At 29.1% G+C, this 19485-nt stretch overlaps 1 protein-coding gene across 2 annotated transcripts in view; it reads right to left on the bottom strand.

Annotated features, from left to right (window-relative positions):
* LOC135127245 (transducin-like enhancer protein 4) overlaps nucleotides 1-19485 on the bottom strand; it is a 243895-nt gene that overhangs the window by 126027 nt on the left and 98383 nt on the right. The gene's annotated exons all lie outside the window — the stretch shown is intronic.

Below are 19485 nucleotides of genomic sequence, written 5' to 3'. Positions count from 1 at the left end.
GTAACACTTGCAAAGTTTTGGAAATTCTAGAAATAAAGTTTTTATTTATTAATGGCACAAAAAATCATATTAGGTCAATTATTAAAATATTCAGATTTCTTGAAATCCACGTCAGATCAGGTCAGGTCAGATCAGGTCAGGTCAGGTCAGGTCAGTTCAGGTCAGTTCAGGTCAGGTCAGGTCAGGTCAGGTCAAGTCAAGTCAATCGGGTCAGTCGGATCAAGTCTTTATCAGTTCAAGTCAAGTAAATCAGTCCGATCACATTAAATCCATCAGATCATATTGGAAACTTGAAAAATCTACACAAATTGTACAATAGAAGAACTAAAATTTAAAAATTAAATAATCAGGACTCGAAATATTAAAAAACTGAAAAGTCGAAAAATTGAAAATTCGAAAATTTGAAATGAAAAATCAAAACACTGCAAAAATCCAAAATTCGATAAATCGTAAAATTCGAAAGTAAAAACAAAATGCAAACCGTAAAATTGCATAATCGAATTGGAAAATTGTAAGAACGCAAAATTGAAAAATTGGAAAATACAAAATCGAGAAACTAAAAATTATGAAGAAACGAAAAATCCAATTATTAAAAATCGAAAAATGTCTGAAGAACAAAAAATCGAAAAATCAAAAACAGAAAACTTGAAAATAAAAATTGAAAAACTGAAAACTTGAATTATCAAAAAATTTAAAAATCGAATAATAAAATATCGAGGAATTAAAAGATGTAAGAATTATAAAATGGAAAAATTGAAAAATCCAAAGTTGAAACGTTGATAGAAAACCTGAAAATAAAAAAATTGCAGATTGGAAAATTGGAGAAACGAAAAATTGAGAAGTTGAATTTTCCAAAACAAGGGAAAAAAGAAAAATTAAAATACGTATAATAATCAAAATTTAAAAATCAAATAATTAAAAATTGAAATATTAAGAAACCAAAATTGAAAAATCGAGACTGAAAAGTCGAAAAATTGAAAATTCGAAAATTTGAAACAAAAAATCAACGCACTGCAAAAATTCAAAACTCGATAAATCGCAAAATTAAAACTCGAAAAACTGCAAGAACAAAAAATCGAAAAATAAAAAACAGAGAGCCTGAAAATAAAAAAAAAACAAAACGAAAACTTGGTGAAGCGAAAAATTGGAAAATTGAAAAACAAAAAACTGAAAACTTGGAAAATGAAAACTCAAACTAAAAAAATTAAAAGAATTATAAAATCGAAAAACGAGAAATCGAAATATTGAAAACCGAATAATTAGAAATCGAAATTAGTGAAGAAACGAAAAATTGTAAACTTAAAAAATTAAAAGTTTCAAAAATTACAAATCAAATAACGAAAAATCGAAAAATAAAAAATTGAGAAACTGAAAAATCAATAATGGAGGAGTTGAAAATAAAAAAATTCAATGCAACATGGAAAATTGGAGAAGCGAAAAATGGAAAAATAAAAGCCTGAATTATCCAAAAATTGAAAAAACAATAAATTGAAAAATCGAGTAAAATAAAATATCTATTTATACACTAAAAAATACAAGAATCATAAAATGGAAAAATTGAAAATCGAAATAGCGGAGAAACGAAAAATTGAAAAATCGGAAAATTGAAAAAATGAAAAACTGAAACATTAAAAAAACGAAAAACTGAAAATTGAAACTATGAAAAAACGAAAAATTTAAACATTGGGAACCAGAAAAATCAAAATGAGAAAACAAACAATTGCACATCGAAAAATTTAAGATACGAAAAATTAAAAATCAAAAAATCAAAAATGAAGAACTTGAAAATCAAAAATTGCAAAACGAAAGCGAAAAATTGGAAAATTAAAAAAACAAATAACTGAAAAATCGGAAAACAGTTATAAAATCGGAAAATGAAGAAACCAGAAATCGAAATATTGAAAACCGAAAAATTGGAAATCGAAATAGTGAAGAAATGTGAAAAATTTTAAGATTCAAAAATTACAAATCAAAAATAAGGGACTTGGAATTTCAAAGAAATGCAAAATGAAAAATTGGAGAAGCGAAAAACTAGGAAATAAAAAACGTGAATTAACCAAAAATTGAAAAAAAAAACAAAATACTGAAAAATCGCGTAATAAAATATACAGTAACTAAAAAATAAAAGAATTATAAATGGAAAAATTGAAAATCGTAAACTTTAAGATAAAAAAATTGAAAATCGAAAAATCAAAAATGGAGAACTTGAACACGAAAATTGCAAATCGAAAAATCGGGGAGGCGAAAAGTTGGAAAATTGAAAAGTTGAATTATTCAAAAATTGAAAAAAAGGTTATGAAACGAAAAATTGAAAAACCGAGACCTGATAATCGAAAAACCGAAGATAAAAATTGAAAAATCAAAAGAAGAAACGTCCTCGACAGAAAAAAAAATGCAAATTGAAAATTGGAGAAATAAAAAAATGGAAACTTGAAAAGTTGAATTATCGGAAATCGGAAAAACGAAACATTGAAATAAAGAAAAATTAAAATAAAAATTTAAGAAACGCAATGTTCCAAAATTAAAAAACAATTGAAAATTGAAATACTAAAGAAACGAAAAATTGAAAAATTGAGAAACTGAAAAGTCAAAAAATTGAATAACCGAAAATTTCGATGTTCAGTCAAGGTAATTGAGTCAAGTCAGGTCAAGTCATCTGGTCAAGTCGGGTCCAGTCAGTCAAGTCAGATAGTCAGTCAAGAGAGGTAAGTCACAACAAGTCAGTTTTTTACACGTCAAATCAGTCAAGTCAGTTAGATCAGGTTATATCCAGTCAGGTCAGGTCAGGTCAGGTTTAGTTAGTTATTTATCAATTTAAAATTTCAAAAATGTGTTGTGAAAAATGTTTACACGAGAAATTGGGGATTTTTTGATATGACAATCTTCATGGTTGTGCAAACAAATTATTCCAATGTGCAAAAGTTGGTCAAACTTCTAATAATTTCGACAAGAATTTGTTGTCACAAAAATTGGGCCCAACACAAAAAAAAAACAAAAATAAACAGAAATGAAGACAGTTTTTTTCAAAACTAGTCAAAATTCCATACAATTCGAACACCACAGAGTTAAGCGACTGGAAATCGTCACCAATGGATAAACTTAACAATTTTTGTATTAAAAAAATAAATAGCAGCCATGCAAAAATGGACATTTAATTTTTCAAAATTCGTCAAAATTCGACAAAAGTTGATTTTAGAGAGTTGTCGAAACAAAACACGATCATCAAAAGATTAATCAGACAATTTCAGTATGGAGAAGTTGGGCACATATCCAGTTTCAGTATTAATTTTTCAAAAACGAATCAAATTTTCAGTTTTCAAATGGTTTCACTGAAAACTATTATTTTAAGAAAGTATAAGATAAACATTTTCAATTAAGACGTTTTGACAGCATATAAAGGGAGATTATTTTTCAAAATTCGTCAAAATTCTATGAAATTTGAACATGGTAATTTTGGCGCAACTGGAAATGGTCACTGCCACTGGTTCTAGTCATTTTTGTATGTGAAAATGCATAGAACTTAAGCAAAATGATCACAGAGTTTTTCGAAATTCGTCAAAAATTTAACAAAACTTAAAACTGGAAAGTTACCGAAACAAATACGATCACCCAGAGATTGATGACACAATTCTAGTGTGGAAAATTCGGTCACACTTCTAGTAACTGCACGATTACGTTTTAAAAAAAGGTTCAAAATTTTTAGTTTTTAAATGGTTTTACTGAAAACTAGAATACATATTTTTATAAAAGTGCGTTGTGAAAAATGTTTACACGAGAGAACATGGGAATTTTTTAGTATGAGAATCTTTATGGTTGTTTTATTGTGATGTAAAACTTGTGAACACGTCAGGATTTCAGGATAGCTTTTAGTTCTTCAGTTCTCAATAACCAGATAAAATATGTGAAGTACAGTATCAACTTAAAATTTCATAAGTTCTAAGTTTAATAAAATAACATTCCTGTACTTGTGGTTAATAAATCTGCCTTGAGTTTTTAACTTTGGCATCCAGATTTTTTTATACTGAAGGGAGGGTGGATATCAACAGAAGGGGAACTTTAACATTATTACAATTTGACAACACTAGGTCAAGACTGCAAAACACTAACCAAAATTTGTCTTAGCTAAAAATTGCAACACTTTCACTACAAATATCGGAGTAAACAATGTACATAAATAATACTATTACTATTCAGCGAATGAAATGAAAATAATTTCTCTTTATTGCGTAAAACTCGCAGAAAAGCGTTTCAAATATGTGAATGTGAATTCTAAATATCTACGTGAAAAATGAAAATTAAAATAACAAAATAAATTATAAAGCGCTATCAAAAACTGGATAAACATACTTAATTAAAACTCATTACTTTTGTTTTTTCTTGCTAATTTTAGAGTTTTTACTCCATATAATTGAAAAGCTAAAAACAAAACAAAAAAATCGTAATTTTTTTAAAGTCTGATTTACGAGTACTTATCGCAAATCCTTTCTCTAGTAACAAACTCAAATGTTTATATCCACTGAAAAAATGTAAGTAAATAATTTCACAAATGGACACATTGAATTCGGTTTTCTTTAAACTATTTTAAGAACTTTTGATTTCATAGATTTCTGCCGCAAAAGTTAAGAATACTACTGTCATAGTTGGTCCTTCGAGCCGGATTCCGCCGCCCCGACCGCCACTGCCCGTCAAAACCTCCCGGAATCCAATTAAGCCCTCGCCGTCGAAAATTAGTGTCCATGAAACGCGAAAGTCGCGTCGATTAAGTTAATGAGCGCGGGGTGATGAATATAGATTCGGAATTCGCCGGATGATGTCATAAATCGTTAAATAATCGATAACCATTTAAATTAATTGCGTCCATTAAAGACGGCCTCTCGTGATCTCCTGAACGTGCGATAAAAATGAGGGGTGGCTTTATTTCTGCGAGAATCGCGCCGCCGACTTGGGTCGAGGGGTGAAACGAACATCGATTTGCACGGCTCGTGATCACATCAGTGGCCACTTTCCCCGAGGCTGCGGGCTCGCCGTTACACAAAGCCGCCCTCCAACCCCTCGGAGTTGGGGTGGCCAGTGGCGTGGAACGGATGAAAACGTTACACAGCTAATATGGGAGGCGCTGGCGGACTGCGTGCCGGCGTTCCGTGCTATTAGCGGCGGATCGGCGATGGCACGTATACAGAGTGACTAAAAAAATTTTTTTTTGATTGGTTTTCAACGGGTCGTTGAATTCTTAAAAAAATACAACAATTCGCTGGATTCTAGAAGCAATTCGGTTTAAATTGAAAATGTCAGGAATGTGGAACGTTTGGATAAATATTACATGTAGCCAACTGTTTAAACTTTGAATTTTAACTTTTCTGTTATTATTATTAATATTATTATTTTAAGATTATCGTTAAGTAGGTAAATCTTGCTGGAAATATGTATGGTGGATGTGCACCTTTAGCTATACTTCAATTAGTAATTCGCTTCTATATTTAGTTTCATAGGTAGTTAATTTAATTTTTTTTTTTTTACTATGAAACTTTACAAACTGCGTTAAAATCTAACTATGTATACGTCATAGAGTTCCTTGAAATTTTGCAAAGGCGTAACATTATGTTTTATGGAATATAGAACGTTAAGTTAAATTTATGTGTTCATCGCTTTCAGAAAGCCATTTACGTCATCGTAAGAACTACACTAGTTTACAAGGTTTACTTCCAGACAAGCAAATATATTTTTTGGAGGCAATTTTACATCCTAAATTTGAATTAGGGTCTACAAAAATTCTGTTTTTTTTTTTTTTGTTAGTCCACCCATAATTTTCTCCATCATTGTATTATTTCTGGCTAAAAAATTCTCCAACACCGTGTTCCCAATAAAATAAAATATTGCTTGTTTCTAACGAAATATTAATGAAAATGTTCGTCGTTTATGGACCCCAGATTAAAAAAAAAATTTTAGCGAGGCTGTAGTCAACAATATACAGGGTGAGTCATTGAGCGCGCTCCTCGATACAAATTTGTCAATTTTTGATTTTTTTAATTTATGCATGGATTTTCGATTTGTCGTTTTTTAGATTTTTAAATTTTAATTAACTAATTGATTTTTCAATGTTTCAGGTCTTTGATATTTCTATTTTTCAATTTTTTTGATTTTACATTTTTCGATTTTTGATATTTCAATTATTTGGCATATAGATTCTTCAATTTTTAGTTTTCTCAATTTTTCAAAATTTGGATTTCTCAATTTAAGGAAATTTTCAATGTCTGGATTGCCACCGTGTAGTATTCCAGAAAAATTTAAATTTTTCCTTGTTTTCATTGTTATATTTCTATGTGGAAACAGTGCAAAGTACCAACCAAACACTTGAAATCAGTCCCTTCAAAAAATTTATAACGTTATCTTCAAAATTTTGTATCTACCTAATTGTGCCATTGTTTGAAATTCTTTACAAAAAATTGATAAAATAAGCAATCAGTTTTCTTTAGAGTTAACTTTTTTTAGGTTGAAAAAATTACGTGAAAATCTGGCGCCCCCCAATTATAAAAACGGACGTAGCTGGAAATATTTCAAAATCTATAAATTCGAGAAATTTAAGTTAAGAATTGAAGGAGATTTTTAGTTTCAGAACGCTAATCAATTTATATTTTGAAAAAAAAAAAAACAACTTCATTATGATATTGAAGGAGTGTTTTTAACTTATTAAAAATCATATAATCGAAAAAATTTTAAAACCGTCAAAATTCAAAAATTTTAAACCGAAAGTTGATTAATTTCGAAAAATGTTGTACTTTTTCGATTTCATTTTACATGAAACAGAACAATTGTTGTTGAAGTACACAAAAAAACTGAAAACATAGAAACGTCCATAACTGGAAAATTTTCAAAATAGCTAAATTCCAAAAACTTCTTCAAATGTGATAACTGCTGACTATCTCTAATTTCAGAATGCTTGACGATTTAAGTCCTGGAAAGATTAATTTCATGACGGTGCTGAAATTATTTTTAAACTTACTAAAAGAACCGAAATAATTTGAAAACTATCAAAATCGAAAAATTTTCGTAAATTCGACAACTTTTGGACGTTTTTAAGATTCATTCTATAAAGAACAGTGCAATTCTTGTAAGTGTAGAAAAAAGAAACTGGAGTTATGAAAACTTTCGCAATTGGAAATTTTTCCCAACTCAAAAAAAAAACTCGAAAAATAATGGAAAAATCAAAATTTTAAAAACCGAAACACTAAAAAATCGAGAAATAGAAAAGTAGAAATATGGACAAATTCAAGAACCAAAATAATGAAAAATCCCATTCTGAATTATTGAAAAACTGAAAAATCGAAAAAAAATGTTAAAAATCGAAAAATTGAAAAATCAAAAACCTGAAAAACCAAAAAACTGAAAAATAAAAACTGAAGAATTGAAAAACTGAAAAAGTCGAGAAATCGAGAATTGGGAAAATCAAAAAATGAAAATTTAAAAATTTAGAAATCAAAAATTGAAAAATTAAAAAATCGAACAAGAATGGAAAAATTGAAAAATCGTAAAACTGAAACATCTGAAAATTGAGAAATCGAATAATGAAAAAACTGAAAAATGAAAAATTTGAAGAATCGAAAAATTGAAAAATCCTACCATTATATATCGAAAAATTGGCTAATCCAGAAACTGAAATTAAAGAACTTAAATATCCTCGATATGAACTGAAATTGATGTGTGGTCAATTGATTTCCCAATTTTCGTCATTTCAGTTTTGGAATTATTCAATTTTTTCGATTTTTTAGTTTTTCGATTCTTCAATTTAACAATTTGTCAATATGTCTATTTTTCATTTTTTTTTATTCTACATTTTTCGATTTTTTGATATTTCGATTATTTGACATATCCGTTCTCCGATTTTTAGATTTCTTAATTTTGTCAAATTTTTGAATTTCTCAATTTAGGGAATTTTTCAATGTCTGGACGTTTCGATTTTTTCTGATGATGCGATTGTTTAAAAATTTAGGTTACATCATTAATAAAAAATTGAAACAGCAGCGGACGAAGATTGCCACCGTGTGGTATTCCAAAAGAATTTCAATTTTTTCCTTGTTTTCATTGTTATATTTCTATGTCTAAACAGTGTACCAACCAAAAATTTGCAGTGAGTCCGTTCAAAAAATTTATGAAGTCATCTTCAAAATATTGTACCCACTTTCTTGGTCATTGGAAATATTTCAAAACCTATAAATTCGAAAAATTTAAGTTAAGATTTGAAGAGCCGTTTCTAGTTTCAGAATGCTAATCAATTTATATTTTGAAAGAAAAAACAATTTTTTTAACTTACTAAAAATCATATAATCGAAATAATTTTAAAACCGTCAAAATTAAAAAATTTGGAAAATTTTCAAAATAGCTAAATTCCAAAAACTTCTTCAGATGTGATGACTATCTCTAATTTCAGAGTGCTGGACGATTTAAGTTCTGGAAAGATTAACTTCATGACGGTCCTGAAATTATTTTTAAACTTACTAAAAATCAAAGAACCGAAATAATTTGAAAACTTTCAAAATCCAAAAATTTTCGTAAATTTGGATAATTTCGACAAGTTTTGGACGTTTTTAAGTTTAATTCTATAAAGAACAGTACAATTCTTGTAAGTGTATAAAAAAGAAATTGTAATTATGAAAATCTTCCCCATTGGAAATTTTTCACAATTTAAAAAAAATCGAAAAATCAAAATTTTAAAAACCGAAACAGTAAAAAATCGAGAAATAGAAAATGGAAAGGTAGAAAAATGGACAAATTGTAGAACCAAAATATTGAAAAATCGAAAAAATTGAAAAACTAAAAAATGGGAGAACAGTTCAGAAATCGAAAAATTGAAAAATCGAGAAATCGAAAAGTCGGAAAATCGGAGTCGAAAAAAAATATTAAAAATCAAAACTTAGGAATTTAAAAACTGAAAAAGTCGAGAAATCGACAATTGGGAAAATCAAAAATTGAAAAATTAAAAATTTAGAAATCAAAAATTGAAAAATTAAAAAATCGAAAAAGAATGGAAAAATTGAAAAATCGTAAAACTAAAACATCGGAAAATTGAGAAATCGAATAATGAAAAAATCGAATTATGAAAAAACCGAGAAATGAAAAATTTGAAGAATCGAAAAATAGAAAAATCCCACCATTGAAATATGGAAAAACTGGCTAATCCAGAAATTGAAATTAAAGAAATTAAATGTCCTCGATATGAATTGAAATTGATTTGTGGTCAATTGATTTCTCAATTTTCGTCATTTCAGTTTTGGAATTATTCAATTTTTTCGATTCTTTAGTTCTTCGATTCTTTAATTTAACAATTTGTCAATTTTTGAATTTTTTAAAATATGGATTTTAAAACTGAAGTTTTAGATTTTTCTATTTATTGATTTTTTCAATTTTTCAGCTCTTCGATATTTCTATTTTCAATTTTTTTAATTTCGCATTTTTCGATTTTTTGACATTTCGATTATTTGACATTTCAATTCTTCCATGTTTAGATTTCTCAATTTTCCAAATCTTTGGATTTCTCAATTTAGGGAATTTTTCGATTTTTTCTGATATTACAATTGTTTAAAAATTTTGGGTTAGATCATTAATAGAAAATAGAAACAGCAGCGGACAAAAATTGCCAGCGTGTGGTATTCCAGAAGAATTTCAATTGTTTCCTTGTTTTCATTGTTATATTTCCATGTGTAAACAGTGTACCAACCAACAATTTGCAGTGAGTCCCTTCAAAAAAATTATGACGTCATTTTCAAAATATTGTACCTACTTTCTTGGTAATTGGACATCATTTTAAAAATTACCGGAAAAGAATTAATAAAATAATTATCTTTACAGTTTTTAAATTTTTTTGGGTTTAAAAAAATGGTCCAAAGCTGTTTCGACAGAACAGAAATTTGCAATTTAACACTTTTAAATTTCACAAGTTTTTACAAGATTAATTGGGACAAAATCAGTTTTATCTTAACCTATACTTGAGCCGCCCACCCGCCCCCTATTTTCCCAGAGGATATGTCACCCACTGTTTACATTCTTAAAGGGTGTCATTTGCCAAAATCATTCTTATCTTACCAAGTACTATCCCGCCCACCCGCCCTTTATTTTCTCAGAGGGCACTACTAACTAAGATAAGTCTTATTTTCGCAACTGACATAACCGCTGAGAAAATAGTGGCGGGTGGGCGGGGCTACCACTTGCTAAGATAAGACTGATTTTGCCCCTATTAAACTTGTAAAAACTTGTTAAATTTAAAAAGTGTCAAATTGCATATTTCCATAGCAACGAGTTAAATTCCTAAATCTGATTGGATATTTATTTTTAACAACTCAGTCATTAGTTTATTCTGAGACACCCTATATAAGCAAATTTAAAAAATATTAATCATGTATTAAAAATAAATCACAAGTATAGATTCATCATATTTTGCACATTTAAGATAGGACATACAGCAATATTTTGAGGTGACGTCATCAATTTTTTAGGGGGGATGAGCAAATACATTTTAATACAAAATTTACCATGCTTATGATAACTTTAAAACATCTGCAAGATTTCAAAGCATTCGGTTTGGCAGATTCAAAATTAAATTGCAAAATGTTTCATAATTTTGATTTTTTTTCCAAAAATCTGTACGTTTCGGGTAAAAACTCAACACGGATTCATAAACTACATGTGTAGGACAGTTATTTTATACAATTTAAAAACCCATTTACTACGTATCATTTTAAAGTGACGTCCTGAATGAAAAAACTGAAAAATCGAAAAATTGAAGAATCAAAATAATCATAAAAAACTCCAAACTCATTTATCGAGAAACTGAAAAATGGAAGAAAAATTGAATCGAAAATTTGAAAAATCCCAAAACTTAAACATTGAAAAATAGAGAAATCGAAAAATCGAAAAAAAATCAAAAACCTGAAAAAACGAAAAACTGAAAAATCGAAAAATCAAGAAATCCAACAATTGTCATAGTTCAACACGGATTCATAAACCACAAGTTCAAAACAATCTTACTTATTAGCATTTTATTAACATTTAAATTATACTATTAAATATGTCACACCGTGTTTATTTATGTCAAAATCTCCACTCAATTCTGGTCATAAACCACGCCAACTGCATGATAATCTTGACGGACAAGAAATGAAACTCACTTTTCCAGCCGCAGCCCGGACCACAGCCAACAATAATTCCACTTTTTACCAACACAATGCAAACGACAACCTTGTCCATTCGAGAACAACTCACCTAAAACATCTCGAAATGTTTCTTTTAAAACTGAAACGAGACAGGAACTTCCACAATGTCAATATTGTTCGAAGACAAGTTCATATTGGATGCGACAACAGGGAGCGAGAAAACTTGTATAGTGATCTTTGAGACGTAGGATCGCGCAAATGTGAATTCCTTGTCTGATAAATTGAACGTAAGGTGGAAATAAATCTAACAAATCAGAATTGTAGACAAATTCTTAACGCAAAGGTTTTCTGCGAAGCTCGCAATACATTACTTCTTCCTCGCAAGAGAGACGATTTATTCACCGCATTTCGTCGCGGAATGTCGAATTTCTTTGAAGAGCCAACTACGAATCAAAAAGTTTTCCGACCGCACATTTTGATTTGATTATTTTTACACGTGTTTAAGGACATATGTATATATTCTAGAATTTTTAATTGTCGTTAGTAAGTAGTTTTAACTGCTTAGTATATTTTAAAATCGTGAATAATTATGACCAAGCCGTAAAAGTGGCACTAAAAAAAGGAAGTCTCAATAAAGAAGGGTATGACTCAGTAAGGCGACAATTTAAGCAAATTGAAGCGCATAATAAACCAGTAGAAGCAGTGGTCGTCGTTGAAAAATGAAACTTTATCATATTTTGTCCAAAAACATCCCGGTGCTCCGCAGGGCCGGCGCTCGGTCTCGTCCTTTTCCAATAAATCAGCAGCGATTGTGCACCTTGTCGAACCACCGCCCGATCCAATTTTCTATTCTTAAATCGGTGCCTTGTCTCGTGGGCCGGTCCGCCCCCTCCCGAAAATAACCTCGTAAAAATTCAAATTGGAGCCAATAAACGATTGAACAGCGTCACATATGTCAGCGTCCTCTCCGGAATTGGCCGTAACGCGATACAGTAAAAAGCAAATATCGCATGTAAAATGGGTCAATAAACATCGTATGTCCGCTGAAAATACATGCAATTTGTACGTGCGTTAGCTCATAACGGCGAACAGCAGTTTTATTAACCGCACCGCACTCAAATGCGAGTATGTAAATATCGAGGGTCGTTGAATGGGGTTTGGAGTGAGACCGACACGAACGGGGGATATTTAGCTGGGGTGTAAGGCAGCCCCTCGGCGAGGGAGGCTTATCGAGCATCAAAACGTGACCTATCATTATGCCCGGATCCCGCATCCACCCGACACGGATTAGCGCCGAATTCACCCCAAGAAGTTTTTCCTGCAATAATAACGCGGCGACGGATTAGGGCTGGGGGACGCGGCCCCCGGGGAGGCCCCAAATCATGACGACAACAAGCGGGTTTCCGTGATTTTGATAAATACGCAGGGCCGGATTCGCGCGATTATTATTATTCGGGACACTTCGTAGTACATGTCTTACGCGATTTCCAAAGAAAAGTAATAATTTAAAAATTGTCGAAATCCAAAAATTTTAAATTCAAAAATGTTTTGACAAGTCGTCGTATAAAGGACAGTACAACTATTTAATTGTACAATAAAAGACCTGGATTTATAGAAACTTACGTAACTGGAAATACTTCACAATCCATAAATTTGAAAAATTTCGTCAAAGTTAAGACTTAAGGGGCTATCTTTGGTTTTAGAATGTTTAGCAATGGTAATTTAGAAAGGACCAAGTTTATTTTTTTTTATATATTTTTTCACTTACATATTAAAAGTCATAGACACGAAATAATTTTAAAATTGTCAAAATCGATAAATTTTAGATTTCAAAATTTTGGAAAAGTTGCTTGACATCGAAAAGTTTTGGGCTTTTTTGTTTAAACCTACTAAAAATCAAAGAACCGAAATAATTTATAAACTGTCAAAATCCAAAAATTTTAAATTCAAAAATGTTTTGACAAGTTTTGAACTTTTTTAGATTTCATCGTATAAAGGACAGTACAACTACTTAATTGTACAATAAAAGACCTGGATTTATAGAAACTTACGTAACTGGAAATATTTCACAATCCATAAATTTGAAAAATTTTGTCAAAGTTAAGACTTAAGGGGCTATCTTTGGTTTTAGAATGTTTAGCAATGGCAATTTAGAAAGGACCAAGTTTATTTTTTGTATATATATTTTTACTTACATTTTAAAACTCATAGACACGAAATAATTTTAAAATTGTCAAAATCGATAAATTTTAGATTTCAAAATTTTGGAAAAGTTGCTTAACATCGAAAAGTTTTGGGCTTTTTTGTTTAAACCTACTAAAAATCAAAGAACCGAAATAATTTATAAACTGTCAAAATCCAAAAATTTTAAATTCAAAAATGTTTTGACAAGTTCTGAACTTTTTTAGATTTCAGCGTATAAGGGACAGTACAACTACTTAATTGTACAATAAAAGACCTGGATTTATAGAAACTTACGTAACTGTAAATATTTCACAATCCATAAATTTGAAAAATTTCGTCAAAGTTAAGACTTAAGGGGCTATCTTTGGTTTTAGAATGTTTAGCAATGGTAATTTAGAAAGGACCAAGTTTATTTTTTTTATATATTTTTTTACTTACATATTAAAAGTCATAGACACGAAATAATTTTAAAATTGTCAAAATCGATAAATTTTAGATTTCAAAATTTTGGAAAAGTTGCTTAACATCGAAAAGTTTTGGGCTTTTTTGTTTAAACCTACTAAAAATCAAAGAACCGAAATAATTTATAAACTGTCAAAATCCAAAAATTTTAAATTCAAAAATGTTTTGACAAGTTCTGAACTTTTTTAGATTTCAGCGTATAAGGGACAGTACAACTACTTAATTGTACAATAAAAGACCTGGATTTATAGAAACTTACGTAACTGTAAATATTTCACAATCCATAAATTTGAAAAATCTCGTCAAAGTTAAGACTTAAGGGGCTATCTTTGGTTTTAGAATGTTTAGCAATGGTAATTTAGAAAGGACCAAGTTTATTTTTTTTATATTTTTTTTTTACTTACATATTAAAAGTCATAGACACGAAATAATTTTAAAATTGTCAAAATCGATAAATTTTAGATTTCAAAATTTTGGAAAAGTTGCTTGACATCGAAAAGTTTTGGGCTTTTTTGTTTAAACCTACTAAAAATCAAAGAACCGAAATAATTTATAAACTGTCAAAATCCAAAAATTTTAAATTCAAAAATGTTTTGACAAGTTTTGAACTTTTTTAGATTTCATCGTATAAGGGACAGTACAACTACTTAATTGTACAATAAAAGACCTGGATTTATAGAAACTTACGTAACTGGAAATATTTCACAATCCATAAATTTTAAAAATTTCGTCAAAGTTAAGACTTAAGGGGCTATCTTTGGTTTTAGAATGTTTAGCAATGGTAATTTAGAAAGGACCAAGTTTATTTTTTTTATATATTTTTTACTTTCATATTAAAAGTCATAGACACGAAATAATTTTAAAATTGTCAAAATCGATAAATTTTAGATTTCAAAATTTTGGAAAAGTTGCTTGACATTGAAAAGTTTTGGGCTTTTTTGTTTAAACCTACTAAAAATCAAAGAACCGAAATAATTTATAAACTGTCAAAATCCAAAAATTTTAAAGTCGAAAATATTGAAAAAGTTGGTTAATTTCGAAAAGTTTGGAACTTTTTTAGGTCTCATTGTATAAAGAACAGTATAATTGTTACTTTTGTGCACAAAATCTGTAGTTATAGAAATTTAGATAATTGGAAAATTTTCAAAATTCCAAATATTTTGTCGTCGGGTTTGATGGGTTATTTCTAATTCCAGAATGCCTAACGATCTAAATTTTAGAAGAACCAATTTATTATGCCGTGAAACCGGTTTTTTTTAACTTAACGAATAATCAAAGAACTGAAATAATGTATAAATCCAAAAATTTGAAGGTTGAGAATTTCGAAAATGTTAGTTAATTTCGAAAAGTTTTGAACCTTCTAGGTTTCACTGTATAAAGAACAGTACAATTATTGCCAAAGTGTCCAAAAATCTGGAGTTATAGAAACTTGGGTAACTGGAAAATTTTCAAAATACATAACCAAATTCAAAAAATTTCGTCGTCTGGTTTGATTTCAAAAGGGTTAACGATCTAAATTTTAAAAAGACCATTTTATTATGACCTCGAACTTTTTTTCAAATTATTAAAAATCAAAGAACCAACATAATTTTTTAGTGGTAAAATCTAAAAATTTTAAATTCCAAAATTTTGGCCAACTTGGTTAATTTCGACAAATTTTGGACGTTGTTAAATTTCATTGTATAAACAGAAGTACAATGATTAAGTGTGCAAAAAAAACTTAAGGAGTTATAGAAACGCACGTCCCTGGAAATATTTCAAAATCCATAAATTCTAAAAATTTCGTCAACGCTAAGATTTGAAGGGCCATTTCTGGTTTCAGACTGACTTCTTTATGATCTTGGAAACAGTTTTTTTTTAACTTATTAAAAATCATATAATCCGAATAATTTTAAAACTGTCAAAATCCAAAAATTTTATACCGAAAATTTTGGAAAAGTTGATTAATTCCCTGAAATTATTTTTAAACTTACTAAAAATTAAAGAACCGAAATAATTTGTTTTACCATCTACATAGCATTCCTAAAATAAATACAAAATTTGACAAAAATCCGGGACGGCAGACAGACGGACACAGAGATGGGCGGACAGACGGACGGACAGACAGACGGACAGACGGACGGACAGACAGACGGACAGACGGACGGACAGACAGACAGACAGATAAACAGACAGACAGACGAACGGACAAACAGACGGAAACGGGAGACCTATTTCTTTGTACTCTAGGGGTCATGAAAGGTCGAGAAAACGTAAAAGTAGAGAGTCGGCCGACGGACTCGATTGCTTACGCTCAGGAAGTAAAATCAAAAAATTTAAACATCAAAATCTTGATAAATCGAGAATTTGAAAATTGAAAAATGGAAAAATAATCGAAAAATGAAAATTTTAAAAACCGAAACAATAAAAAATCGAGAAACAGAAAAATGGACAAATTGAAGAACTAAAATATAATAAAAATCCCAAAACTGAAATATTGAAAAACGGAAAAATGGAAAAAAAAAGAGAAATCGAAAAATTGAAAAATCGAGAAACCGAAAAGTCGGAAATCGGAGTCGAAAAAAAAAATGTTAAAAATCGAAAAATTGAAGAATCAAGAACCTGAAAAACCAAAAAATTGAACAATCAAAACAGTGAAGAATTGAAAAACTGAATAAGTCAAGAAATCGAGATGTGGGAAAAGCAAAAAATTAAAAAAAAAAAATTTAGAAACCACAAAAATTGAAAAATTAAAAAATCGAAAAGAGGGGAAAAATTGAAAAATCGTAAAACTGAAACATCGGAAAATTGAGAATTCGAATAATGAAAAAACCCAGAAATAAAAAATTGAAAAATCCCAACACTGAAATATCGAAAAATCGGCTAAACCAAAAATTGAAACTACAGAAATTAAATACATATTTTAAAAATCGTCACATTCAAAAACTGGAAATTCTAAAACCGATCAGCCGAAAAATCGAGAAATCGGAAATATAAAACAAAAAAGAAAAAATCGAAAAATTGAAAAATCAAAAACTGAAAAAACGAAAAATTGAAGAACTCAAAAACTGAAAAATCGAAGCATTGGAAAGTCGAGAAATCGAGAAATGGGTCAATCAAATAATCGATTCATCGAGAAATTGGGAAATAAAAAATTTGAAAAATCGAGAAATCAAAAAATCGGAAAATATTAAACATAGAAAAATTAAAAAATCAAAAATCTGAAAAACCGAAAAACTGAAAAATCAAAAGTGATAAATTGAAAACCTGAAGAATTGAAACATTGAAAGATCAATTAATCGAGAAATGGAGCAATCGAAGAATAAAAAAAAATTGAAAATTTGAAAAATCGAAAAATTGGAAAATCCCAACACTGAAATATCGAAAAATTGAGTAACCGAAAATTCTAAAACCGAGAAATCGAAAAATCGAGAAATCGGGAAATAGAAAATTTCACAAAATTTGGAAAATGGAAAAATATAAATATCGAAGAACAGAAAAATTGAAAAATTTCAGATTCAAAAATGGAGGAATTAACGTATCAAAAAATCGAAAAATTCTAAATTTAAAAATGAGAAAACAAAAAAATCGCAAACGTACAAAATCGATAAATCGGAAAATTGAAAAATTGAAGAATCAAAATAATAACAAAAAAAATCCAAACTCATTTATCGAAAAACTGAAAAATGGAAGAAAAATTGAATCGAAAATTTGAAAATCCCCAAAACTGAAACATTGAAAGATAGAGAAATCGACAAATGGGTAAATCAAAAAATCGATTGATCGAGAAATTGAGAAATGGAAAAATCAAAAAATCGAAAAATTGAAAAATCCCAACATTGAAATATCGAAAAATTGAGTAATCGAAAATTCTAAAACCGAGGAACCGAAAAACCGAGAAATCAGAAAATCGAAACCATTTAAAAATTTGGAAAATGGAAGAACAGAAATATCGAAGAACAGAAAAATCGAAAAATTTCAGATTCAAAAATGGAGAAATAGAAATATCAAAAAATCAAAAAATTCTAAATTTAAAATGAAAAAACTGAAAAATCGAAAATGTACAAAATCGAAAAATCGGAAATCGAAAAATTGAAGAATCAAAATAACAATAAAAAAACTCCAAACTCATTTATCGAAAAACTGAAAAATGGAAGAAAAATTTAATCAAAAATTTGAAAAATCCCAAAACTGAAATATTGAAAGATAGAAAAATCGAGAAATGGGTAAATCAAAAAATCGATTTTCATCACGAAATTGAGAAATCGAAAAATTGAAAAATCGAGAGATCAAAAAGTCGGAAAATCAAAAACGGAAAATTTTGAAAATAGAAAAATTAAATAATCAAAAACCTGAAAAACCGAAAAACTGAAAAATCAAAACAGTGACAGATTGAGAAACTGAAAAATTGAAACACTGAGAAGTTGAGAAATCGAAGAACAAAAAAATAGAAAATTTGAAGAATCGAAAAATTGAGTAGGTACTCGAAAATTCTAAAACTGAGAAATCTAAAAATCGAGAAATCTGGAAATCGAAACCATCAAAAAATTTGGAAAATGGAAAAATAGAAATATCGAAGAACAGAAAAATCGAAAAATTTCAAATTCAAAAATGGAGAAATAGAAATATAAAAAAAAAACGAAAAAGTTCAAAATCGAAAAATTGAAGAATCAAAATAATAATAAAAAAACTCCAAACTCATTTACCGAAAAACTGAAAAATGGAAGAAAAATTGAATCGAAAATTTGAAAAATCCCAAAACTGAAACATTGAAAGATACAGAAATCGAAAAATTGAAAGGATCAAAAATCTGAAAAAACGAAAAATTGAATAATTGAAAAACTGAAAAATCGAAACAGTGAAAAGTCAAGAAATTGGGAAATGGGTAAATCAAAAAATCGATTCATTGAGAAATTGGAAAAAGGAAAAAATTGAAATTTAGAAATCAAAAATTGAAAAATTGAAAAATCGTAAAATCGAAACATCGAAAACTTGAGAAATCGAAAAATGGAAAAATTCATGCAATTTTTAACATTAAAAAAATGCTTCTCCACTTATTACTTTTTGAGGAACCTGTGCTAATAATTTTAAACAGTAAGAGAAAGAAAAACTGAGAAATCCAAATTGACGACTCTTCTATTTGAATCGAATATCTTTTGGAACACCACAAGGTGGCCTATTTGGTCCTCCGCTGTTTTTATTTTCCATTAACGATGTAAGCAAAAATTACGAACAGTGTCGTTTTCTTTCGACAACACACAGTTATTTAATTAATTCACTGCGGTGGAAAAACTGAAGTCGGCATTGTCAATTTCATTTCGTACAAACGAAGTGCTAATAAAAATGTATTTATTAATTTATACTACAAAGCAAATAGCTGGTAGATTTATTAGTATGTAAATTTGGTACGAAGTGTTTAAAAATGTAACAGCTAAAATCCTGTATATGGTGTGTTTAACGTTAATGTATCACGTAGGGTACATACGCGCCATTTTGATTTATTACCTCCGGAGTTTCATCGAACCAACTATGGAAATAATTCGCCACATAATATTCCGTAAGTGAATTAAACCAAACTGACCAGTTTAACGCCACTTTTACGAATTATACAGGAATTTAATTGTTTTATTGATTTGGCAAATTGGGTGCTTTGAATCTATCCAACCAAATTATTTGCTTTGTCAATTAATATTGTCAAAATCTACGCGACCCTAGT

This window comes from Zophobas morio, unplaced genomic scaffold (genome assembly GCF_036711695.1).
Source record: "Zophobas morio isolate AGI-343-1 ecotype UQ-CSIRO unplaced genomic scaffold, CSIRO_AGI_Zmor_V1 ptg000011l, whole genome shotgun sequence".
Lineage (NCBI taxonomy): Eukaryota > Metazoa > Arthropoda > Insecta > Coleoptera > Tenebrionidae > Zophobas > Zophobas morio.
The sequence above is the reverse complement of the archived record's forward strand: the minus strand, read 5'-3'. Positions and strand labels throughout refer to the sequence as shown.